The sequence below is a fragment of the Mustela erminea genome, chromosome 8, assembly GCF_009829155.1.
Source record: "Mustela erminea isolate mMusErm1 chromosome 8, mMusErm1.Pri, whole genome shotgun sequence".
NCBI classification, from domain to species: domain Eukaryota; kingdom Metazoa; phylum Chordata; class Mammalia; order Carnivora; family Mustelidae; genus Mustela; species Mustela erminea.
This window is the reverse complement of record NC_045621.1, coordinates 63,238,557-63,265,892: the sequence shown is the minus strand read 5'-3', so window position 1 is coordinate 63,265,892 and position 27,336 is coordinate 63,238,557. Positions and strand designations below refer to the sequence as shown.

The window sequence follows — 27,336 nt, the reverse complement described above, 5'->3', positions numbered from 1 at the left end:
AGTAAGGGCATTTTAAATATCTGCTCTTATAAAACAGACTGCGACATTTCACAGTACCGTGTTTTCAATGTCCCACAGTCACCCTCTTCAAGCTTTCAAGCAAAGCTACAAAATGCCTATACGGGGGCATACGGTCATGCACACGTCAAACAAAAATATTGTCTCCACTCTTACTCTTGTGATTACTCTGATGAAAAACAGTTATTAAGAGTTCTGTAATGTTAATAATGAACCTTCCTGAGGCACCGTGTGTTGAATTTAGGTTAAACGCTGTGAAGAGCATGATCTCATTTACTTCTCTAAGAACCTCATGAGGTAGGTGCTATTCTTTTCTGAAATTTATAGATAAGAACGTAGAGAGTCACAGTGGTTAGAAAACTTTCCCATGATCACACAATTAATTAATTTGATGGGTGGACTAAATCTTTAGCAAGTCTAAAAATTGCTTCTCTCTCTCCACCCCTTAACACTCGAGGAGATGGATCTAGCTAATATAAAGGATTGCCATGAGAATTATAGACTGTGGATTTATTTCTTTTATTCACAGAGACATGTGTTACGTGAGAAAGAAATAATAGTACTGTTAGAAAAAGCTTTGTCAGTCACCCATTTCAGATGGTCTGATATTCTCCCGTTTACGCCATCTATCTGACAAAAATATAGGGTAACAAGAATTGCATGCCTGGAAACACAGCAAAAGATTGACTGCATGATCACAGAATAACAGTGGTTAGAAACAGAAAGGTCTTCAAGAGCAAGCAGTCTAACCTACTCTAACCAGCTCCTTTTAGGCATATGGAAACATGTCTAAGTGTTTCCTTTTGTGAAAGGAAGACAAGGACTCTCCATGGTTCTTCAGTTACATGTGCCAGAGCTGGACTCAAAACTAGATTTTCTTCCTAATCTAGTATTCTTCGCTGTTATCACTTTGCTTGATGGTTTGCTGTTCAGTTTCAAAAACCCTAATTCCAATATCATTGCAAGGGCTTTTTCTTGGACCATTCGGTGTATGGTCCCTATCTACATGGAGTTACACATGTACATGTGTGCATGCACGCCTGTATCATGAATATTCACTACTCGTTCATGCACCCCCTGCCATTCACCTTTGGACTGGTAATTTCTGGAACTCACAGAGCAGGGCTCTTCAGTGTACTTTGTTATTTGGATAGGTTTAATTTAATCACTGTAAACCAAGACCCAAACAATTCCTGGTAAGAGATAGCCAAGCTGTTTCTTCCCTTTCCTGTTCTTCCTACCTCCTTCCCCAGCTCCCACACTGAACCATCTTATAGAATTGTTTGCTTTTTCTATTTTTAGTTTCTTTTAAGGTTTATGTACACAACAGATGAGAACAACTTCTGTGATCCAGAAAAAATGAATAATTATTTGTTTTGGCTCCCTGAGTATCTGATTTTCCATAGGGAGTTCTTATTCAAATAAACATTTTCACATATTTAATTAAAATTGTAAATATATTTTACTTTACATAAGTACAAAATATACGAGAATACGGAGTTGTGATATATGCACACTATGACTGTACAACACTGATCAACACTGATTTGTTCATAACAAATGTCAGTTATTTGTGAAATTCACCTGACATTCAAAACCTCATATCCATACAAAAGTACATTCCTCCAGTTGATTCTGATAAAAAGACTTTCTCTCATGCTACTGAAAGTCTTTCACATGTAAAGAAAGTATATCTTTATTTTCCCCTGTGGATTATCTGTCTACACAGATGAATTCACTTTCTATTCAACTGTACTATGACTTTGTTATGAATGATCACTATATAGATTTTACTGAACTTGACTCCGTAAAGTTTTTCCACATTAAAATATAAATTTCACTTTGTATATTATTCATAAAAGATGTCATTCTTTTAGTTATCTTAACAGAAAGTCAGCAATTTATTTTTGCTAAAATTTACAGATGATATTTACTTTTCAGATATTTGACTTTTATCATTTTTCATCCTACAGGGAAAGGCCCAAGATTAATGGTCAGGAAATCAATGGCCTGATTATTAAGAGATTCAGATTCCATTGCCTTGTGGGCTTTCATTTTGATCACAGAAAATACACTACATCTTAATTTCTCTCTCTTTCCCATCACTATTTGCCTACACAGATAGTCATAGAGTAGAAACCTTACCTTGAGTTAACAAGCTGTGTCCATATTGTTTCTTGACCTTCTAACTCAATGTTTATCCTTTCCTCACCTGATAAGTGATTTTTCTCTCCCAGTGTACTATAACACACTCTATCTATCTGCTCCTATCCTGATGTTGATGACACCTGATATAACTTTTTAAGGTTGATCAGACAGCCCCCTATTTTTAAGATTGTTTATTTGAGAGAGAGAGAGAGAGAAGAGTTGGGGGTAGGTAGAAGCAGAGGGAGAAGGAGAGAGAGAATCTTGAGCAGACTGCATGCTGAGCACAGAACCCTACTCGGGGCTCGATTTCATAACCCTGAGATCATGGCTGGAGCCAAAACCAAGAGTTGGATGCCCAACTGACTGCATCACCCAAGTACCCCTAGCCAGCCCCTTTCTTAGGGATAGGTGAGGAGGAAGACAGGGACATTGGTCCCCCCACCTCTTACTGTGCCATCTCAGAAGGCTTGAATGCAACTGAGATTGGAGAACACTGTGAAATGAGTTTAGGGAACCTTTAAAGAGAGGGGTGACACAGAAGAACAAGTAAAGATGCTCATAAAATACCTATGGAAAAATAGGGGGAGATTTGCATACCTATAGGTATAGAAATCAGACTGTGAAAGAATATGGGACAAAGCTAAAGTGGTCTGTGAAAAAGGAAGGGAAAACAAACTTTTCAAATGACCATTTCTGCTAGAAATCATTATAAATATTAACAACACGGAATCATTGTACTAGCAGTGACTTGTCTCCGGGGCTTAGTGGCAATTCATTGTTCAGATGAGTAAACGAAAATCCAAAGAAGTTCAGTGAATTCTCCCAAATCTCAGAATTAATGGCTTAGCTGGACACAGAATCCATTGCATCCTAAATGTCAACTGTTCTCTTTTGTTTGCTGATGAGAAAATAATTGCTAACCCACCCAAAATAGTTCTATGTAGAATAGAATAAATCCTATAAAGCAGAAGGAACATATAAAGGAAGCACTTTGAAAGAAAATAAAACACTAAAAAATACAAGCTGTTACGAAAATGATTATATGCCAAGGATAAGAATGTCTTTTATAAGAATTCTGAGGTTCTTAGGGAAAAGATTTATATTATTATTTTTATATATTTTTTGTAATATACTACACATACATCTAACTTATGTCCACTTATGTATACTTATGTACGTACATAGGTATACATATTTATAATATACATACATGTACATACATAAGCATACATAAGTGTACACTTACATGTACTATTTCCTTAAATCATGAGAGATTGTATGACTACAGATCTATTTTTTGGGGCTTGAAATATGTGCTTTTCTTCTGCAGTTTTAAAAAACAAGATAACTAAATTAACCAATAAAATCTGCCTAGTTACAAAACTCATACCTTCCTGAATTTTACTTTTTATGGAGAGTCCATGTTTAAACATTTTTTAAAATGCAAAGTAGTATAATAGAAGATAGAATGCTCTTCCTTTCCTGACCAATTAATTATTCACCTGCCTGTAGTCAGTCACAGAAGGACTGCGTAGACATCCTTCTGTGTTACTATGGAGTAAAATAATAGCTTTAAGAAGTCAGATATGGAAAACAATGAGGAATAGTCAATGTAATTAATACACTCTGGGATTTTCTTCTCATTTCACAACTTCTATTATCAGTGAAAGAATTCTTAGAAATATGCACAGATTAGTATTAACAGACATTTCAAAAAGGTTCATTATTGGGGCGCCTGGGTGGCTCAGTGGGTTAAGCCTCTGCCTTCGGCTCAGATCCTGATCCCAGGGTCCTGGGATCGAGCCCCACATTGGGCTCTCTGCTCAGCGGGGAGCCTGCTCCCTCCCACTCCCTGCCCACCCCCCACCCCCCCTTCCTCTCTGCCTACTTGTGATCTCTGTCTGTCAAATAAAAAAAAAAAGGTTCATTATTATGAACCATTCTTTTAACCAGCTGTTCAGGAAAATTTAAGTTTGGAATTCAGTGGTCTATAAAAGGATATGTTCTTACAACATTAAGAAATAACATCTCTCTTCATTTTCCATTAAACAAATAATTGTCTAGAAATTTGGAGTAATAAATTATATATATTATCCTAAGATCTTCATAGAGTAAGAATTTGGAAGTCAAGGTCAATGTTTGATATGATAGTGCTGGGGTCAATGCCTTGCTCAAAAATATGGTCAAAGGCAGAAAAATGTCTCTTTAGAAAATACCCAGTGTGGCACAGTTCACAAAACCAAGTGCTCTGTCATGATCTTATTTCTAAAGCAAGATTCCACCTCAGCACATTTTCTAAATGTAATTTCTTACTTTCAAAATATGGGAGGCACATTTCTAAACTGTAGTTGAACTTGATAAGGTTTTATGGAAAAGAGGACCATATAACAATACTAATAATGGACAAAATTGGATGAAAGGTAGGTATTAAACCCCAGGGCTTCAAAACTGGCTTACACAAATACTGTTTAAATTTTTGTGAGTCACCTTATTTCTTTCCTCTTTTGCCTACCTCATATGGATTATGTGGAAGTCTGTAGAATAAAGTAAGATACTTTGACCTCTACATTTCATTGACAGACCACTTGCTAGTGTTGCAAAGCTGGTATTAGCTGTGTCTGAATTACAGCAGGCACCTGGCTGAGATAAAGTCAGAAGAAAAGAAAGCTGCCAGAGATGAGAAAAGAACTAGGGGTGTTAAAGTTTTTAGAAGAGTTAAAATACACACTGGGGGCAGTAAATAGTGTAATATATGTTGTGGAAAAGAAAATCACTAACATTAACAGCAATGTGAAAGGCAATGACAGAAAACAGAGAGCAAAATCCAAACTGTAAATTGATAGCATTTCAATGAGAGGCTGGGATGGGGAGAGTGAGAGGCAGAACAAAAAAGATATATTCGAAGAAAAATTACTGAAAATAAAATTTGGGCATGGTTTTAAAATATGTACTATAATCCAGAAATAAAATTAAGTTTGAAACATCAGTATAACAGTAAATCCTTTTAAAACATTGCAAGTTTTGCAAAGAAAGAGAAAAATTCTATAATTATTTAAAATTATGAAGCGTTTCTGTGATGAAGAAACAAAATTCAGACATCCTTAGATGTCTTTCTTATAATATTGAAAACCAAAAGGAATTAGAAAACTGGTTACTGGTTACTGGTTACTGTAGCTCAAAGAACTACAGTCTGTATGAATCCAAGTTGGTACTGGTGTGGCGTCAACATCAAACTTAGAAGATAGTCCATACAACAAAAGACATCCGAAAAGAAAACAAAGGTCTTTACATTTTAAAAACCTAAACAAGAAGGTAGGAATAAGATCTGTTGTAATAGTCATAAAAATAAACACAGGTTAAACTCCACACTGAAAGACAAACAAATAAATCCAACCATATGCCGCTCACAAGACATCAACCTAAAACAAGACACAAAATTCAAAAAGAAAATATTGGGTAAAAATGTTACAGGTAAATATAAAATGAAGAAAAGTCACTGTGGCTATATTCTTTTCATGCAAAATTACATTAAAGACAAAGTATCCTAAATGAGATAGCAGGGCCATTGACAGTTGGAAGATACTAATCCCACTGTGAAGCTTTAACACTGTAAACCTCTACATGCGGACTAGCATCGTACAGAAACATGTAAACACCATCAATAACAAGAAAAAGGAGAACTGCAGGGTGCCTGGGTGGCTCAGTGGGTTAAGCCTCTCCCTTCGACTCAGGTCATGATCTCAGGGTCCTGGGATCGAGCCCCGCATCAGGCTCTCTGCCGAGCAGAGAGCCTGCTTCTCCCTCTCCCTCTGCCTCTGCCTGCCTCTCTGCCTACTTGTGATCTCTCTCTCTCTGTGTGTCAAATAAACAAACTCTAAAAAAAGAAAAGGGAGAACTCTATGGGAATTTAAATGCTGTGAGTGACATTCATGTATCTCCCTCCATCTTTGCCATATGACATTTCTTTTAAAAAATATTTTATTTATTTATTTGAGAGAGAGAGAGATAGTAAGAGAAAGATCAGGGGAGAAGCAGACTCCGCACTGAGCAGAGAGCCCAATGCAGGGCTTCATCCCAGGAACCTGAGATCATGAAGGCAGACCCTTAACTGACTGAGCCGTCCAGGCGCCCTGCTATATGAAATTCAAAAGGAAATGATTCATACTATATAATTAATATGACTTCCTTTAATGTATTTATTCATTACCATTAAACAACTGTGGGTTATCTACGGTAAGCATATGACGCACTCACTATGCTTTCCAGCTTTCAGACTAGTTGGAAAGAAAGATAGGCAATTATAACCCAAGAGTTAATGGGTTTGCACCAGGTGAGTGGAGAGCCTCCCAGGGAGGACATAATCCACTCGGGTGTGTCAACGAGCAGGTGTCAGGGAAAGCATCCTGAGAAGTAGGACATCTGCACTGAATCATGAAGGAGCTGGCCACATGAGTATGTAGATGAGCAACAGGACGAGACAGCAGCATTATCAACAAGGCATGTTGGGGAAACTGGGTAATGATTTTGTGGAAAACATCCAACAGTTCCTCACCTCGAAGCACGTTACAGAGTATCAGATGGAGTAAAGAGCTAAATGCTTTTTGAAATGTTGAAAAATCTTTGAAGAAGTAGAAAATGATTTCAGTTGGAGTTCCTAAGCTTAAAAAATAGTGTGAAGTAAGAAACCTTTTAAACAAAAATAATTATAGGACAAAAGGAAAACTGGAGGGGGCAATTGTAATAAATAGGCCGAAAGTATTATGTTTTTAGTAAAGAACATGGACATATCAGAAATAAAACTGCAAACATTACTGAACAATAAAGGACTCAAAAGAATGACTCACAAGTAAAAAAGTAAGAGCCCATATATATGAAGTGTTTTCTGTGTGTCAGACATTAATCCACTGAGTGCTCTCTATCCTATGAGGTAGAGACTATTTTTATTTTTTATCTCCATTTTACAGATAAGGAAACAAAGACACAGAAAGGTTACAATACTTGCTCAAGGACAGGGGGCTGGTGAGCGTCCGAGCTGGGAGGGGAAGCCACGCAGTCTGGCTCCGGGTTCTGTGACATTGCAATTCTGCGCTACTTCTCAAGGAATGCACGTGTCCAAAAACCAAAGCCAAACCCAAATAATCACCTTCCCAGAGTCTTCAAACGACAAAGCGGTGCCTGTTTCTGGGGTGAACTGACTCCTATCACGTATACCATAAAAACAGAAAAAATAGTCCTAGATCGCTAACGCAGTGTATAATCAAGACTCAAAAGAAATCCTAAGGTTTAATAGTAACTTGAACTCTTGAGCAAATAAATGAGAATGTAATGATTTTTTTTCCTTGAACTTTTCTAAAGTCAATCCAAGAAATCTTTATTTAGTGCACACTAAGAACGGGACAGAACGCTGGCATGCCCCCAAGCCCACGAGGCTGAGGCGAACACAGAGAGCAGCCTCAAGCGGGCAAACCACTTCCGGTGACACAGCGATAGTCTCGTGGTTGTATTTTGCATGGGTTATAAAGAACTCAACTGCTTAGTACTTGAAAAATTGATTTAGAACTAAATTGGGGAGTGATGAACTAAATTCCATCAAATCGAAATATATGATCTATAACCCAGTTTGAATTTGTGAATCAGGAAGGATATCATACTGTTGGACATAGCATTGGCTCACAGCCATTAGCATGAATAATATCTCTAGAATAATTAATATTTTCATATTCCTCAGCTGATAATAAAATTCATCTCTCTTAAACATCTAGAATACTATTGCTAAGTCAAATTTGTAACCAATTTTTAAAAAGATTTTTATTTATTTATTTTAGAGAGAGAGCCGTGGGAAGGATGGAGAGAGAGAGAGAGAGAGAGAGAGAGGAGTGCAAGCCGACTCTGCGCCGAGTGCAGAGCCCATGGCGGAGCTTCATCAAATGACCTGCGCTGAAATCAAGGATCGGGCATTTGACCAACTGAGCCACCCAGGCACCCCTAAGTTTGTAATCAACTTGAGTTTTATATATTTTTCTCCATTTGAATATTATAAAATTAAATAGATGGAGACTAAAATTAAAGAGTTAGTATATAGTACAATCTTGCATTTAGAGCTCTTAAAAAAACATGGGGAGGAAGGGCAAAAAGTAAAATGAGTGGACGTGTATGCCACACTTCCACACATAAACTTGGCTCTGGCATCCATCCAGCATGTGAGCAGAGTGAATCAGATTCCATTTTTTGAACTAACCTCCCTATAGTCCCATTCCCTCCCAATGCACTGTGTTGTTGTGTGTACGCTTGTCACCTTCCCCCAAATCAATTCTTTCATCTGATTTCATCTGCGCACCATGCTTTCTACATTAACAAAAACAGATACTCTCTCAGGATAATACAAAGAATTAGTTCTTGCCTCCTTACTCACCCTTCCCTAACCAGTACTCTCCCAGTTCACCAGATACTGGAAGAGATGCTGTATTTCCAGTTGCCTGTTAGAGGAAGAGGACAAGATTCAGCAACATTGGAAGCAAAATATCGGTCCTCCAAAGATGTTCACATCCTTCTCAGAATCTGTGACTGTATTATTCCACATGGCAAAGGGACTTTGCAGGTGTGATTAAGTTAAGGGCTCTGAGATGGGGAGATTATCCTGGATTATCTACGTGGGTTCCATGTAATAGTCTCAAGGGTGCTCATAGAGAGGCACAGAGAGGCAGGAGAGTCACAGAAAGAAAAGGTGGGGACAGAAGCAGAGGTAGGGGTGAAAGAGAGGCGGGTGGGGACAGTACAGATTTTATGTTACTGGCTTTGAAAGTAGAGGAAAGGTCCCACCAGTTAATGAATGCAGGCAGCTTCCAGAGGCTGGAAAAGGCAAGAAAACAAGATTTGCCTCCAGAGCTTCTGGAATGAGCTTGGCCCACCCAACGCCTTGATTTGGTCCAGGGAAACCCATTTTGAATTTTAGACCTCCATACAATACTATAACAAATTGTGTCATCGTAAATGACTACTTTTGTGGTAATTTGCTGGAGCAGCAATAGGAAACTAACACGAACATCCACAGTACACATTCGTGCACGTCTCCAAGTCAGAGATCACCACACGGTAGATCCTCTCTAAATCATACTAGTTCCAGCTCCCCCAAATCACTCCAATTTATATATACAAACCACCTTGCCATAGAAACATCCTTGAAGTTATTCTTCATGCTCCCCTAAAGAAATATCCATCTTCTTCAAGATAAGACTGAGTTTAGATGTCTATTTAGATTTTAATCTCTCTGAGCAAGAGAACTGCCATTTCTAATTGTAATGATGTACTAGCAGATAGACTCATCCTGTTTCCTGCAGCCCCTGTCATCTCACAAAACGTACTTCTTACACTAAAGCAGTTATGAATGAATAGAATTTAGTCAGAAATTAGATAATTATTAGTAAAGTAATATTGCCAGTTTGGGCATATTCAGAAATTTAATCGTATTGCTGTTACATATTTTTGAATTAATTGTTTAATTTAGTTAAAGAATTGCCCAGTTACAAAAATCAATAATTGAATACACTGACTTAAATATTTTTGGAATGGTCAAATAAATTAGAACTATTAAATGCCTATTAATGGCTCATATTTTTACAGCCAAGTCCCTTGTTAGACATTTCCCTAGCATAATCAAATTTATATTTCATTATAACAATAACTGTCTGTTAATGAGTACTGATTATGTGTTAAGCATTTTACATGTATACTTTACATCTAATTTTTATAGGAACCATATCTGATAGGTGGTATTATTTCCATTTAGTTAATGAAGAAAGTAGCATTCAAAAGATAAAATCATATAGTATGTGTCTGAGCCTGGAATTGAGTTCAGGTATTTCCAAACTACCTATTCAACTCTATGGAGTCTCCTATGCAACTATTTTTAATCAAAATAAAGTGTTTTATTAGAAAGTCCATTTTTAACTGAGGCTGTATAGAATCCTCCTTTCCGCTTCCTAAACATCTGTCCACAAATCCTTTCTGAACATTTATTTGAGTGCATCTAGGGATAAGTCAAAGGGAGACCAATAAAGTTGAATATCTCTGACTTTAATTGGCTCTTTTTTCATCCTCAGAAGCTTGAGTTTAGAACTGGAAATGGAAGCAACTTTTTCAATTATACTTCCTTGGTCACTACAGAGATCAAACTTGAGACAGGATTAGGTAGGCATCTGACCAAGCAGGGAAAGGGACGAACTTCACTCTAAGGGAAGACAGATGCAAAGCAAGGACCACTGCCCTAATTTTCTCTTGATCTATTGTGCTCCACGGCATAAGAGTTGGTGTCATGCTTCCATCACAGTGTCCTCCTGTTAAATCTGCTTGTCAGATATACAATTAAGGTGTCTGATAATCTCTCTTAAGGCTTCAGTCATGCATTCAGTAAACAGCTATTGCCCTTCCAGTGTAGGCTAAGCACAGTGCTCCAGGCTGGGCGCAAATTATATAGAACCCTGGTCTGCTTGAAGAGAGAAGAAAAGGAAAACACCAGAGAAATCCTCAAGAAATACGGTATTCTAAGAAGTGTTGATCTGGTCTTATGTCTAAAAACAGGAATACAACAGGTTGCATCATTTCAACATGCTGACTTCTTTTTTCTTTTTAAAATTTTATTTATTTATTTAACACAGAGACAAAGATCACAAGCAGGCAAAAAGGCAGGCAGAGAGAGGGGGAAGCAGGCTCCCCGCTGAGCAGAGAGCCTGATATGGGGCTCGATTCCAGGACCCTGAGATGATGACCTGAGCCAAAGGCAGAGGCTCAACCCACTGAGCCACCCAGGCCCCCCAACATGCTGACTTCTGAATAAAACAGGCTCCCAGATGACTGGTCCTGCAAAGGAAGTTGGCTTGTCTGGAGACACACCAAGTGCAGCCCTTCCTAGAAGGGTATCTTGAGGAAACTGGTGGCACACACTCCATATCTCCACCCCCAAAACCACATTTATTTATATAGAGATGAAATAAATTAAGCTGGATCAAGCCCAATCATATTTGATGGGATTAAAAAGCCCCTTACAGGTAGCCTGCCGTGAGGCTCCATTTCCCTTCAGATTTCCCCCACTTAACCCAGGCGGAGAGTAGCTCCCTCTGCTGTGCCCTCCTATCACTTAAAAATTATACTTCTAAAAAAAAAAAAAAATTATACTTCTATTTGTATGACATTACTTTGTGGTGTATCTTTGAGTCCCCTCCCTCACCCTATCCCCACTTCTGTCACCTTTCACCAAAATGCACGTCCCTCCAGCCCAGGGCAGATCTAAGTTAATTTTGTAAACCTGTTCTGCTCCAGCCTCTGTCTTGGGCTGTTATCCAGCAGGATGCAGACCCACATGTGGATTAACTATCCACTCTGGACCCAGAAAGCCCACTATTTAACCTATTTCCGACCCTCACTTTTGACTTTAGGCAAATTGCTTAACTTTTCTGAGCCTCTTTCTTCTTCTCTATGTCTTAAGAATGATAACAGACCCTAGGGATTACTGTGAGGACTGAAGGAAATCTTACAAAAGTAGAGTTTACTGAATATCTTGCACATAGTAAATAATAAATGATCAGTAGCTTCCAGTCACTCTAGGTGTTATTATCTCTCCCCTGCAAGTGTAATCATCCAGATAATCCGAGCTGATATAAGTCGGGACAATAAAAGTTATGAAATTTCCCAAGGCTCAAAGCTGTAAGTGGAAAGGACAGGACTCGACTCTGATCCACCTAAACCTAAAGCCTTCTGTAAGGATAGTCCATTCCTCTTTACAAATCAGGTATCCACCATGTTTCCCGAGAGAAGGAAAACACAACAATAATGAAGGAATGGACAACTACATGTTGAGATTGAGACAAAGAAGTTGGCATAGTCCTACTCATCTGGCCACAGAGACAAAGAAAATATATGAAGGAGGTGAAATTACTAACTCAATGTTATGATATCCAAAGCATGTCTTGGCGCTAGCTGATGAATCATAAATTTTTCACCAGAAAACAACAAGGTAGTACTCTGAAAATGTGAAGTTCATGAAAATCACCCTAGTGTATCACGTGATAGGGACAGATTGATTCTCTTCCCCCCTAAAAAAAAATTCTTTGTGGTTTCCCCTGTTCTACATAATTTAGGTAAAATCATGAAACCACCTCTCAGTTAACAGTTTTCATTTCCTTCTGCAGCCCCTGAGCAGTGGGCACAACATGGCAAACCCTGGTCTGGACCAGCCAGGTGGGAAGGATGGGGGCCCTCCCTAGTCTCTGCTGTCCTGTGGCTGCCTACCACAGGCAAAAAGGGTCCTAGATTTCCTCATCTGTAATCCATTCCACCGTTGCTCTGCTAAGTACCTATGCACCGCTAAGTACTACTGCTAAATACTTCTACTAAGTACCTTTATTTAGGTGTTAACTAAGTTGTTGCTAAATTCATTTAGTTTTGAATATAGATATTCTTCTTTATTGAGTATTCCTTCAGAATTCCCTGATACTTTCCCTCTGTGCAACTTTCACCTCTCTCCTAGGGTTAGCAGGTGACAAAGGATATTAAAAGAAAGCCCAAACCATCAGATTCTGACTCTCACCAATTTAGGCAATTGAAGCTGTGGCAGCTTTTCACCTACTAATCACCCTTTTCCTCTGGATAGTAAAATATATTTAATTTAGGCCTTTTGTCTTACAGAAAGTTAGCCCCTGAATTTACACAAACTCTTTTCAAAGACCTTAAGTCTTTGTTTAAAGTGCTTTCTCTGCCCAAATCCTTTGATATCTTTTTTTTCTTTTGAACTTAATGGCTCATAGGCTTGATCAAAGAAGGGAAACCACACTGATTCTACATACTTTCTTTACTGAACGTTTTTTGGAAAAACTAAGCAATTGAGGGGAAAGAGAAAATGCTGAAAAAATGTAACATATTGCTCAATAAATACCTGACTCTTCCGGAAGTAAGTTCACCTTTCCACAGCAGTGATGTACTTAGAAAAATTCCACCTAAGAGAATGAATGCTTTCAAAACAATGTGCTCTTCAATCATTTAATCTCAGGTAGGAAGACAAAAGTGCTAATGTTCAGGAGAAATGTTAAGAATCTGGTAGAATACTATTTTTCCTCCCAAAGCTATAGGTTTTTCTAATGTGCTCTAAAATGAAAGGTAATAGGCATCTTTTTCACATGTTTGTACTCTCCCATATACTTCCTGGTTATTGTCCCCATTATTGTAGGGGGCACTAGAAAATGCTCTGTACATTTTAAACAGTCTTTTAAGTATAGAACTGGTATGTTTATAAGTTAAAGTGTAATAATGTTAATGTATCAAAACTTTGATTCAGTCAGGTGCTGGGTTATTCTCCCTGTCACCATTACTGTGCCCTCCATGCCCTTTGCATATAAATGCAGACTGTAACTTCAAAAGAAAAAGATGATGTCAGTTTCCTAATGAAATGTCCCGTACTAGGATTGGTCCAAAGAGTGGACGTAATTTAATAGTCTGCCCTGCTTAAGATACCCATGAAGTACATAGTTAGTCAGTCTCATCATCCTTTAATTTATTTATACTTATTTATCTTTACAAATTTGGCACTGACATTTGTTTCTTTTCTCAGATTCAAAACCTAATCCTGTAAGTGCACCATCACTTTATGCTGCTTATTTCACTCCTGTTTTTAAAGGGTGAAGTGTAAAAATCACCCTTTAAATGTTACTCAGATTAAAACTTGCTCTTTCCATGCACATTAAGACAGTGACAACTGTGAACAACAAAGAATTCAATTAAAACTTGCAAACAAAAGTTTTCTTAGACCAATGGTATTTAAACTCAAGTGTGAAAGAAGGTAAAAAGAGTGAAGTTGGGGGGGGAGTGAAATGTAAAAAAAGCAATTTAAAAATGAGATATTGGGCTTCATTGTAAAATTCCATATGAAGCTTTAAAATAGAATCACTTCCTTAGACTCTTCATTTTAGGTATCAAAAGCCTTGGGCCGAGGGACAATGCATTTCAACTTAGTGTAACCTGCTACAGTATCAGGACAACTCACCTGAAAGGGAAGAACTCAGATGTAATGTTAAGCATCTCTTTGTCTTCAGATATTATTTTTAAAATTTTAGACACAGAAAGACAATTGCAGGTTATCAACCACTAGCCAAGAGCTCAGCATCAGTTTCCATCTCTTAAGTCTTGTTTGCTTAACCGTATCTACCATGATTTCAGTCAAAGAATCTCTTAGCTTCATCAGTTTACAAAATGGCAACACATACATTGTGCATATGGAAGGATGGTCATCACTGAGTGGTCCCCAAAGCTCCTCATGCGCTCTCATTTGAGAGTAGGAAAAATATAAAACATGTCTAAGAATGATATGCTTGTGCTTTCCCCAACAATGAGTGGCAGAGCCTTTCCTAACATTTTTGCTGAAGCAGTTATTAAATTTTTATTGTCATCTAAAACTAAAATTCTAGATGGACAGTTGAGAGTCAGACAGCCAACTTCATAGTTCCTTAACATTTGACATCATGGCTGATACACAGTGGATGACCATGAAGCATTTATCAAATGAATTTGTCTAGAAATAATAGTGCAAGATTCAAGACCCATCTTTTGATGGTTCCTGTTGACAGATTTTGTTACTTTCTCTCTCCTACTTCTTTTTAAAGGGTAGAAAACAAATTCCAAATTCTGCAACAGAAGTTGTTTAAGCAGCCCGGAGATGTGAAAATTGGGATTAGAGCTTCTCGGAGGGAGCAAAAATAAACTTCTTGCCTGTGAACCTGTGAGTCTCCCACAATGAAATCCAGCTCATCACCAAAAATGCTCCACAGGATACCACATGAGCAAGTGAAAATTAGAACCACACAAAAATGTTTGCTTGAAAAGTGAAACCAGTCAACTTTGGGCTTTCTGCCAAATTAAATCTCTGCCAGAAATTCTCCTGTTATTACATATCTTCAGAAAGCAATTAGAAAAATATTATAGCTAAAAAAATTCCAGATACATTCATGTCTCCATTACAGTTTGGTCTAGAAGAAAATACTAGCCTCCCGAGTCCAGTGGGTCAAGCACAGGAGTATAGGCAGACAATGCAAATACTGACATACACACATTTTTCCTTGGAGGACCATCTAATCACAAGTAGTATCCCGTTTGTTTTGTAAGAGCTAGGAGGAGGACCTCAGAAAGTTTTCAGGGTGTCCCAGTGCACTTCCGAGTTGGAAGCTTGCCAAGGAAAGCAGATGTGACAGAAAGCCCTAGGTCTCATTCACCAGCAGTGCAGGGCCTGAGGAAAATGTCTTAAACCTGACCAAGCCTGACACTTGCCATTACAGAAAGTATCTCAGAAGGAGGAATTAAAAATGCTGATGCTTTGCAGCACTCTTTGCATTGTTCTTTATAAAAAATCTCAAACCTGATTATGGAGTTGGTGAGTAGCTTAGACCAGATACAAATAACACTCATCTATCATGACCAGTCTCCTGAAAAATTCCCTGACACCCAACCATGTATAATCTCCTGGGCTCTATCCCTAGTCTTCTGTTTTTGTCTTATCACACACACACTATCAGCTCTCGGCTTCATCTATATTATACCCAGTGTCTATCTCTGGTGACTATTTAAGCCCTGATTGTACACTGCCAAACATTTCAAAATTCAACATGGACTTTTTTTTTTTAAAGTATTACCCACGAACTTGTTTCCTTTCTCAAATTTTCCAGTTGTAAATTAGAATAGACAACATCTAGGATTGTCAGGAGTAATGTTGAATGTGATAAGGAGTGTATATAATATATATAACATATATTATATATATATATAAAACATATATAACATATATAATATATATACATATAAAATATATGTGTATATAATATATGTATTATATATATATATATATATTTGAATGGAAGCAAAGATCATACATTAGGGGAAAATGTTGAATTGGTTTTTGTTGAGGTAAATTTAGCTCAAGAACATAGGGACAAATGAAACGGGGGGAGGGTGTCAGTGGAAGTTGTACTGTTGCAGCTGACAGTGGGGTCATGGCTGAGTGGGCATTAGGTCTAGTATGGTTCCCTTAAACTATTATACCCATCCCTGAAGCCTGGATACAGGGTCCCTTAACTTCAGGCCTCCAGTACTCTTGAATTGTTCTTGGTCTTAGTTTGAAATGCATACCTGGGTCTATCACAGGCTCTAATACTATTTTATTTCTAGTCCTCCTTATTTCTGACCTTGGCATTTATTTTCCTGTTTCTAGTTTATCTGTATCCCCCAAATATGATGCATTGCACCTTTCATTGGCTCATGATCTTTTGCTTTTATTATTTTTTTTAAGATTTGTTTATTTATTTGAGAGAGACGGTGTGTGCACGAGTGAAAGGGGCAGAAGGAGAGAGGCTAACCTTGCTGAGTGGGGAGCCTGATGGTGAGGGCTCCATTGTACGACCCTGAGATCATGACCTGAGCTGAAATCAAGAGTTGGATGCTTAACCGACCGAGCCACCCAGGAGTCCCAATTTTTTGCTTTCTTTTCAGTTATTGGATTCTTCTTTGCCTTTGCTGATCAGATTCCCTTCGCTGATCAGATTCCCTACAGCCCCATCTTTCTGTGCCTCCCTCCTGAATGAGTGTTCTTCCATCTTCACTCAGACACTGCAAGGGGACCCAAGATGCAGAGCAATGGGGCAAATAAAAGCAGAGAAGCTGATGGGCGGAATGTGTTCAGGAGGGGACGATTATGCTGAGGGCCAAGATCAGGTTTAGTAGAAAATAAAGAAAACTGTGGTCTATATGTCAAGAGTCCAAGAACTAAGTCAAAGTAATGCCAAGGTCCAATAAGTGGCTGGGAGCAGCTCCATCAGAAAGAAAACAGAGTCATTAGGTTTGAGGGTAGTTGAAGAGTTTGATTCCTTGAAGTAATGTGATGTTGACATCGAGAATAACAGGAAGGTTATTAGTTTCAAGTGTTGAAATTATTATAATAGAAAGAGAGCACTTAATAGCTTTCTACAACTCTGGAGAGGACAGAAATTTAATTTGAGCTGAAAAGTGCATCTCTGCAAGGTAAGGATGCCTTTAACAACAGAACATCTTATTAAATCAGGAAGCTGATTTTCTCTCTTCAACAGTTTTTAGTGTGGTAGTTTTTTTGAATGGTCAGTGTCTAGGAAAACTTGGTACTTTATTTTCTTATCTTGTTCTCTGAGAAAGAGAAAATGATTATTATGTTGTAAGGCCTCATATATTAATAATAATAATGGCAATAATAGCAAAAGCTTATACAACACTATGTACCAGGATTATTGTTTAAGTCATTTTACAACTATGAATTTATTTAATCCTCCAAACAACATTATGAAATAGATATTAACAGTATCTCCATTATCGGATGAGGAAATAGACACAGAGGTATTAAATAATTTGCCTGAAGTCATTCAGTTGGTAAGTGTAGGAGTCAAATTCAAACCCAGACAGTTTGGTTCCAAACCAATAAAGTGTTATCTGGAATTCATTTGGAACCTCTTCTGGCCCTAAGAGATGGTGTTTTGTGATTCTGATAAACTGAAAACACTGCATATACATTAAGGATAATTTCAGTTTCAAGGTTAAGGAATATATTTCAGAGGTCTTTAATAGAAATGAGATAAAAAAGAAGGAAGAGGAAAGACAAGACGGGAGAACATGTTACATCATTTAAGAAATCTTTCTGATTTCAAGAACTATTCAGATGATTAAAATGTAAAGATGATATCGATAATGAAATTTTATACATCAGCTCCAGGAAATTTTAAAATAAGTTTATCCAAGGGAGAATAATCCCAAAGAAAACATTTATGTTTATTATTATTATTGCTGTTGTTGTTATAAAAATGTCGTTTGGCACTTTCTCAATATAAATGTTTACAAAATTTTGGGTCACATTCTCCACACAATGTTCTGCAAAGAGTAAAAAGAAATGTCATTCTGGATTATATTGTGGTTATTGGCTTTGGTCTGAAGATTACTCTTCTTTAACTGAACATGCAAATGCACTTCAAGAACGTAAAAGAAATGGAAAACAATACAGAGGCATCAGTAACACCATTCTTTACAGAAAAGAATAGACACATACATATATATGTGTATGTATACACATAGATATATGAGCATAATGGAACATGATGGGAAGAAATGGTAATAACATAATATAATGACATAGTCAAGAAGCTGGGACCAGTGGGTTGAAGTGGTGAGGTAAGTGAAAAGAGGTGAGCATTGAAGTGTGCGGTATTTTACAGCTGCTATTTAAAGGATGGAGTATTAGAAACTATCAATAGTAGTTTTGAGTCAATAACTGCAATAGTTAGACTAGATCTTTTCAGGAAAAGAAGAGTCTGTAGCTTAAAGACAAACATATGCCTTTCTTTTCAATTTCACTTCTCTGATATTTTACAGTGTAAAAGGTGGGGCTGTTGTCAGGCTCTGGATGACACATGAGTGTTGAATCCTGAAATTATTCCCATTCCATTCCAGGATGAGTCAGGACCTGAAGCAGACATGGACTAATACAGTTACGTTCCTAAGAATACATGGTTTTTCATCTTCTGGGACTCAGGGAGTTAGCATAGTTTCTACTGAAGAAGTCAGGGCTGTGATAAGGTTCTGCTCTCACTCTGAGCATCCCGGGATGGGCCAGAGGACAGAAGGAACTGAGCAAGCTGCTGCTTGCCATCCATTGCTCTTCCACTGGCATCCCCAGCTCTAGCCCCTGTGTTCCAAAGGAAAACTGCTGCCGGGCGTCACCCCTGGTAGTGAAACAGCCGACTTCCACTCTATATAGCACTCAGGAAAATGGCTTGGGATCCAACAGAAGAAGGCCCAGTGAATTTTAAATGGCACTGTTAGCTGGAGTTGACAACCTTTAATAACGTGAACTAACTCACTTTATTCTTGTCTCTTTCCCAGAAATATTCCAATTTGGCAATAAATCCCTTGTGTGGACGTCAAAAATTCTAACTTATAAAACAGGTACATTAAAAGGTGACCCCTAGTTTTATGAAAAGATTTCTCATTGTTTCCCTGGAGCACTCATTTACTATGTTACCTATGAACCACAAATTATTTGACAGAAAGGCTTACTGGTTAGATAAGGGAAAGCTAAATTATTACGACAGTATTGACTACATACAGACAAACAAAATTATCATCAGCAACAGAGATAGTGATAAAGCACCCATGAAGTTAAATGCAATTCAACAGGGAAATGTGACTCTACATATCAAAATTTATATAGTTAAAAAACCCAGTCTCTTTATAATGTAAATTCTACCCACATTTTATTTCAATGCAATTAAGTTCCTATGAGTTAAAAAATTTTAAAGTAAATGATATTCAGATTCTATTTATTTATTTATTTGACACAGAGAGAAAGAGCAGAAACAGAAGGAGTGGCAGGCAGAGGGAGAGGGAGGACCAGGCTCCCTGAAGGGCCGAGAGCCTGATGTGGGGCTTGAACCCAGGACCCTAGGCTCATGACCTGAGCCAAAGGCAGACTCCTGAATACTGAGCCACCCAGGCACCCCAGTAAATGATATTCAAACATTAGTTTAAATTCATTCCACATTTATTGAACTTTAAATGAAGAATGTGTTTGGAAACCATTTATAATGCTGGACTTTGCTTGTAAAATTAATGGTGTATTTGTTTGTTTGTTTGTTTGTTTTTTTAGGTTTTCAATGGTAGTAACTACCAAGTTAATGCATTTAGATATATACATGCTGATATATTCAGATTCTTTAGGAAGATGCTATTGGATATTTTACAAACAGAGAAATTTCCCAAAATAAATTTGCGTATTATATTTATTTTAAATCATGTGTATGCCTAGAGCAAGTTGGCAATTACTTACTTTTGAACAGTCAGATATAGCTAAAGTGTTCAGTTCACCAGGCAGCAGGATATATCCTACATACGAGTAGAAAAATGGAAAAGACAAATCTACGTGAAGGTCTGCCAGAAAAGGTATTGAAAAAGCATGTGCCAATGAGAAGACAGTGGGGGATGGGGAAAGCTCATCTAACACAGAAGATGAGCAAACTTACATGCTTAGTAAAATTTAAAAAAATAAAGCAATCATCATATTTTTCATTTTAACTGAATACGTGGATCAGGTCTTCTTTCCCACTATTTTTCATCTATTTTTTAAAGATTTTATTTATTTATTTGACAGACAGAGATCACAAGGAGGCAGAGAGGCAGGCAGAGAGAGAGGAGGAAGCAGGCTTCCTGCTGAGCCCAACTCAAGGCATGGCCCCAGGACCCTGAGGTCATGATCTGAGCCAAAGGCAGAGGTTTTAACCCACTGAGCCATCCAGATACCCCACACAATTTTTTATAATTTTAAGAGAACAGGACATACACAACGAAAAGTATCAAAAGCCTACTACTGGCACAAAAAAGGACTTTACTAAGGTATACCTAAAAAGGTGTTGTAACTCATGGGAGTAGAATGGGATTGGGTTGATGTCATGGCATAAATCTTTGTAGAATGACATATAGCATTGAAATAGAAGTCAAGAGAGTTGGCTTCTATTTCTCTGTGCTTAGTAAGAGTTACTAGTTAATGTTCCTTTGCCTCGGTTTTCTTATCTAGAACTTAAAAGCGTTATACCAAATAGTCACTGAGGTTTTCTGGGTTATCTGTGTAATAAATTCCTTTTATTCTTGGCAATATTTTAAGAAGTCCAGCCACTCTACCAAGAATTTGGATTACCTACTGCACTGCTTACTGGTAGATTATTTTTATGCCACCATTTATGCTCAAAAAACCTCATTAAATATAGCCACACCATCATCTGTTGTATCTAAACTGATACAAATAATTCATTGAATTTGCCGATTTTCATCATTTTTAAGAAAATAAAATCTCTGCTCTTTTTGTCGCCAAATTGTTATTGTCCTTTGTGCTTTTACTGGTTATACTGTACAAATCAAAAATACCCAGGTTAGTTATGTTTGTGAAAGAAGGATTCTAATGATTAGGAAAGTAAATAGTATGAAAGTTTTACTCTAGAGTTCCTAGGTAGCATTTCAAAGAAGAGGTTTTGCAGACATATGTGACATATGTGCTCCTGGCACACAGCTCCTACAACTCTTGGAATCTCTTGTTGGGTAGTGTCTATGGTATGTTAATGACATGACGCCTGGTCTCTTGTGGGCATTAAGGAGGAGTAGAAATGGCTTCAGGATGGTGGCTGATTGCCAGAAAAAACAACCTAGTGATTAAAGAGTTAGAACATTCAACCCCACTTCCCACCTTGGAAAGGGAGAGAAGGGCTACAGATTGAATCTAATGACCAGTAGCCAATGATTTTGTCAATCATCCTATGTAATGAAATCTCTATGGAAACCCTAAACAACAGGGTCTGGGAGGCTTCCAGGTTGGTGAACACATTGATAGGTATGGAGCCCAGGGAGAGTGTGGGGGGGCTCTGTGCCACTCTCCTCCACCTGCTTTGCCCTATGCATCTCTTCTATTTGGCTGTTCTTGAATTCGTGGCTGAAATGGGGACAATCTGTGTTGTTTGCTCTAACTCTGGGAATGAGTACGAAAATTGAATTAAGTTGTATACCCAACTGGTGTCAGAGAATTGGAGAATTGGTTAGTGCCAGAAAACACCACACATCTGTTGTCAGGAAAAAAAAAATGCAACATATCCCACAGTCCTATAAAAACGATGCACCTGGGCGCCTGGGTGGCTCAGTGGGTTAAGCCGATACCTTCGGCTCAGGTCATGATCTCAGGGTCCTGGGATCGAGTCCCACATCGGGCTCTCTGCTCAGCGGGGAGCCTGCTTCCTTCTCTCTCTGCCTGCCTCTCTGCCTACTTGTGATCTCTCTCTGTCAAATAAATAAATAAATAAAATCTTTAAAACAAAACAAAACAAAAAACCATGCACCTATGTGGAATAAATCAATGCTCTAAAAAAGTTATTCCTGAATCAGAAAAGCTGAAGTTACCCTGCCATTCCACAAGGGATGAGCCTGTAATTTGAATGACCAAGTGTCTCTATCAGAAGCAAAACTAACAAACAAAAAACAAATTACAATTTAATTAAATTTCAAAGTGTAACTTGAATGCTTTTAAAATAAGAGGTGGGAAACAAATAAAAAGGACAATGTAATGTCAATTAGGCTCTGTCCCCATAGATTGTTCAATCAAACATGTTGCAATTACACTGCCAACCATTTTTTGTCTGCCCTGCTCCATAAATTACTGAATCTAGACATAACTCCCATCTGTGAATCAAGTCTTACAAAATGGTCTTTGGGGTCCAGAATTGTGTGTCTGTGTGAGGCAAAGACAGAGAGAAACAGAGAGGAAAGGCAATAGTTTCCAGGACCAAGATTATAGGGAAAGTCCAACTCCAAATCACCTCAACATAAATAATATTTTACCAAGTGAGTAGAAAGAATACTGATGTACATAAGTTCTTCAGTTGTGGTAAATTTGAGAGACAGAACAAGGGAGCTGGCTTACTAGCGATAGCTCTCAATGGTAGACAACTGGAAATGATCTATTGACTCTGTGGGCTTTTTATCCAAAAATAAACCAAAGGAAAGGCGACCAACCCTCTCTTCCTCTGTATTCACCGAAGACTTGAGGCCTGCGCTGACATTTTACATGAGCATCTTTTGAAGTAAAACCCTCTGTGATTATTAAAGAATGTTACTTTTATTTTTCAGGAGGTGGAGGGAAGCAGTATCTTAAAGATGCCCAACATCGGATGAAAGCAGAAACATTTACTCTGGACTACGTTTTTCCCCAAACACCTGGCATTTTGCCATATTTGCAGACATCCAAAATGCTGGCTTTAAAAAATGGGACTTGTGCATTTACATGTTAATAGTAAGGAGGTAAAATATTCAAAGATTAGGCAGAGAAGTAGAAAATATTTAAGCATAGAATTCAAAACTCCCTCCTTTCTGATCCAATATTTTGCCACTCAATGGTAATATCTTCAAAATTCAAAACAGGCGCTCTTTCATATTAAAATTCATGGCTCTGAATGTAGCTGAGGTAAATATTTTACTCGTCCTTTGGCACTCTGCACATGAAATTTTAAAATAATTTAAACAACCTACAGCTCGTCAGTGACCAAATGGAGCTCTGGTAAAAATAACTATCTTTCAGTTCAGCACCAGCTGGCTATATTTAAACCCTGTATTATGTAATCTTAAAGTGTCCTTGCTTTTAGTTGGTGTCTTAAGATATTCTGTTATAATGCCTGTCCCAAATCACTTCAGCCTCTAACATCTAAACACTTCAGGCACAACAGGATCAAATTAAAGTGTTCACAGGCAATCGAAGACAGAAAAAATCCATTTGAAACAGTATATAGGCCATGATACCTTTAAAGTAAAATCTCAGTCTTCTCTCTTTAAGTTTGTAGTTACTATAATTAGGGCTGGCAGATCCAACTGGCGGTGGTTTTCTTAATTCTGCAAAACATCTAAGAACCTGATTCTTTAATCCTTACTCCAGTAATACTCCCAAAGGAGATGAGATTGTGGCTGGGGCAAGAAGTACAAAATCAAACTGAGGCTGGAGAAAGAATCATTTTCAATACATTTTTCTGAGCAGGTTGCGACAGCTGAAGATATTTTAAACTCTTCCTTTCCTTCACCAAATTCCATGTAACACAATTTGTATTTTTTTTTTTTTACTATATTCATTGTATATTGTATTAATTTATGGTCATAGAAGATACAGTAATTTTTTCAGTTTTCTCTTTTAGCTATAAGCTGAAGTATAATTCTCACTCACGGCTTTCTAGCTTAGAGTCTGGTTCATTATTCTTCAACACTGAACACGAAACATGCTAACTATCTGGCAGGGATTAATATACAAAGCTTTACATTTCATAATATAAAGTAATACCAAATATTATCTTAAAAACAAAATCTGATTGGATATTTTCTTTTATAACAATTTTAATTTGATCTAGGGTCTTCACTGATCTCAAGCCATCAGTAAGAACACGTTACACCCAGGAAGCGGATATGTCTCAATGACGATCATCACACATACCTTCTGGAAAAGTGAGACCTAACTCCGAGTCAGTGAAGGTGTCATATATCTTTATAGTTCTTCACTGGTGAGCTTCCTCCCTGGTTTCATGTACAGCAAATTTCCCAGTCCCCTGAAAACAATTGGCGTGGAGGCCGGCTCCACTGAAGGGTCTATCAAGCAAGTCGATGGGACGGCTGAATTTATTTTAGCCCTGTGTCTAAAGGGTGCAACTTGGCACCTATTTTTAGGAACTGAGCTCTGTATAGGTGGGGCCTGAGTCAACCACTCTTTTCAGAAGTGTGCCTCTGAGGGCATTCTGCCTCATAGTGTCCTCAGTAATATATGCATGGCTTTAACACATGTGCAGTCAATCAAACCCCTTCTAAAGCCATAACCATCGAGCCAGCGCTCAACTTCGAAAGGAAGCCTAAACGACAACCAGCACTGATAAGGAAAAAAAAGAGGCTTAAAGGCCTTGAATTTCTCCTATCTCTTTGAAAAACTTCAGTCTTTTAAGAGTCAAGAATACGAAGATAAACCACGTAGGAAAGAGTTCTAATGTATCCCGGTGGAATTTGGATTCTCAGAAAGAGGAAGCATTATTTTTATTTAGAAAATGTGCTTAGGTATGGGAAATATTTGCTTCTTGAGGCTTCACATGCAAAGGTTAACATTATTGTAGTGTTTATAAAGTAAAGAGCGAGCTCTGGTTAAAGAAGCGAGGAAAGAAGGGGTTAAGAAGGCATTCTAGCTTAAAATTATTTGGCATGAGGAAGAGCAGTCAGGGGAAAAAGTCACCTCACATGCTCCTGGGGTCATAATATTAAATGTCCTGTGCTGCCACCCTACTTACTCAGCATGACCTGACCTAGAAGAAGGTAGACCTCCCTAAGAATTGTTATTTAGCTCCACAATGCCAAGACCTAATACATCCTAAGTAAATAAAAAACAACCAGCTTTCCCTATCTGTCCTCTCTTGTATTATTTTCTTTATGCAGCGTTAGGTGTGTATGCTTATGGCCTCACAGCAAACCCAAATAAGGAACAAGAAAATTGCCCTTTCACTTAAGAAAAGACTTGACATATGTTTATACTCTCTTTTGCACAAAATGTTTACAAGCGAGCTCTCTCCCATATCACTTACTAAGAAAGACCAATAAAATCACATTTTTCCATATACAATATTGAATTCTTTTAAAAGTAGGTCAAGGAGTGATATCCCAGCTGATCAACTCCAAGAAAAACCTTCTAAAATGGTGTTCCTGCACACTCGACGAGATCTTTCAGGGCCAGGAGCCAGTATAGTCTAATTATTTTAGACTGTGAGGTCCAGTGTGGTAGCCACTTGTGGCCATTTAAATTTTAATTGATTACAGTTAAGTAAAGTTAAAAATTCAGTTCCTCATTGTGGCATTTGCTACATTTTAAGTACTCTATTGCCACTTGTGGCTAGTGGCAATGCCTTAGTGCCTATATAGCACGTTTCAGAAGATTCTAGAGACAATGCTGATTGAGAGCACAGGATTTCAACACAGCTTTGATACGAACTAACCTCTTGGATTGGCAAGTTTCCTATGTTCTCTAAGCTTCACTTCACTCATCTGCGATTAAACACAACTAAGTTTAACTACTTTAAATGGTTGCTGTAATATATAGGGACGCCTGGGTGGCTCATTCGGCTAAGCATCTGCCTTGGCTCAGGTCATGATCCGGGGGTCCTGGGATCCAGCCCTGCATCGGGTCAGGCTCCCTTCTCAGTGGGGAGACTGGTTCCCCGTCTGCTCTTCCTTGCCATTCATGTTCTATCTCAAATAAAAAAAAAAAAAAACTGTAAATAGAATAAAATAATATATGTAAAATATTCAGTTCAGTCTAAATCTAGGGCAAAATGTTTATTTAAAAATGATTATTGTTATGTTATCTTGCTATATATTTAAAATGGCACTAGATCTAAAATCACAGTAATTTGATTGAAATTATGAAGATCAATCTTATAATATGTATGCAGTCAACTTTACTCTTATATTTGCATACAGATGCTAATGATGTTTATAGTGGTTTTATTCTTTCTACATATTGTCAATCACTCAAAGATTTGACTGATAGCTCCTTCATTTTCTCTTCTTATTCAAAACTACCTGCTTTCTCATTCCACTGTGTGTTAGATTTCTTCAACTGGTTCTTTAATTTCACTTAAGATAACCTTTCTTCAAACCTCCTGTTTTTACCCTTTCAGGAAGGAAATATATTCGATTTAAATACATATACATAAATAAAATTTTATTTTCATATTTTTTCTCATTATAAATTTTCCAGTGTTCATAATCATCCAAAAATTCAATGATTATACATTGCTAAAAGGAAAAAAAAAAACCAGATAGGAAAAGAAAACTTGGTGGAACATCATGATATAACTGGTAATGGATTAAGAGCAGTAAATGTCAGCTCTATAGTAGCATGCATAAATTAATTGACCTAAGATAAAGCAAAAGTTTGCAGTTACAGAACTGATTAGCTATCATACAATTTGGTTTACTCATTTTAGTCATGAAGACAATGAAAACATCAGCACCCAGATTTCCTTACCATTTATTATTTTAGTTGTTTCAGACACTGATTTTCATTCTTCATCTGATAGGTGGATGAGTGGATGGATAGTTCGGTAGGTGGATTATAAGATAGATATATAGGTAGGTAGATAGATGATAAATAGGCAGGTAGAAAGATCCATAAGGTGATTCCTTGTATCAAAAATTTTAGAAAGTTGAAGTGGAACATTTGCTCCCTGTCCAATACACAGAAGTACTTTAAATTATCTTCATAGTGCCTGATACCTGTATCTGTTACAACCTTTTGATACTCAGCTGAAACCTATATAAGACTTGCTTCTTAGGATCAGATCAATGCCCTCACTGAGACTAATTTTAAAAGCTGGATCAATTACAAATATGTGTGTGTGTTTATGTGTGTGAGTACATGCATACATATATATGTACATATATACATACATATACATACACATATGTATGTATCATCAGGGATCAGCCAAACAATAAGGACCAGAGGGAGTACAATTCAAGAAAGGCAAGAACTTTGAATGTGAGCGGAGGATCTGAGGCGCCCCTGGCAGT

The 27,336-nt window shown here is 37.6% G+C and overlaps 1 protein-coding gene across 2 annotated transcripts in view; it reads right to left on the bottom strand.

Annotated features, from left to right (window-relative positions):
- Positions 1–24,415, bottom strand: part of LOC116597723 (xin actin-binding repeat-containing protein 2-like) — a 74,397-nt gene extending 49,982 nt beyond the window's left edge. For both annotated transcript variants that reach the window (XR_004288757.1, XM_032355844.1), the window contains exon 1: positions 24,224–24,415. The gene's annotated coding sequence lies outside the window, so the exon portion shown is untranslated. The remainder of the gene's footprint in view (positions 1–24,223) is intronic.
- Positions 24,416–27,336: the final 2,921 nt, after the last annotated feature.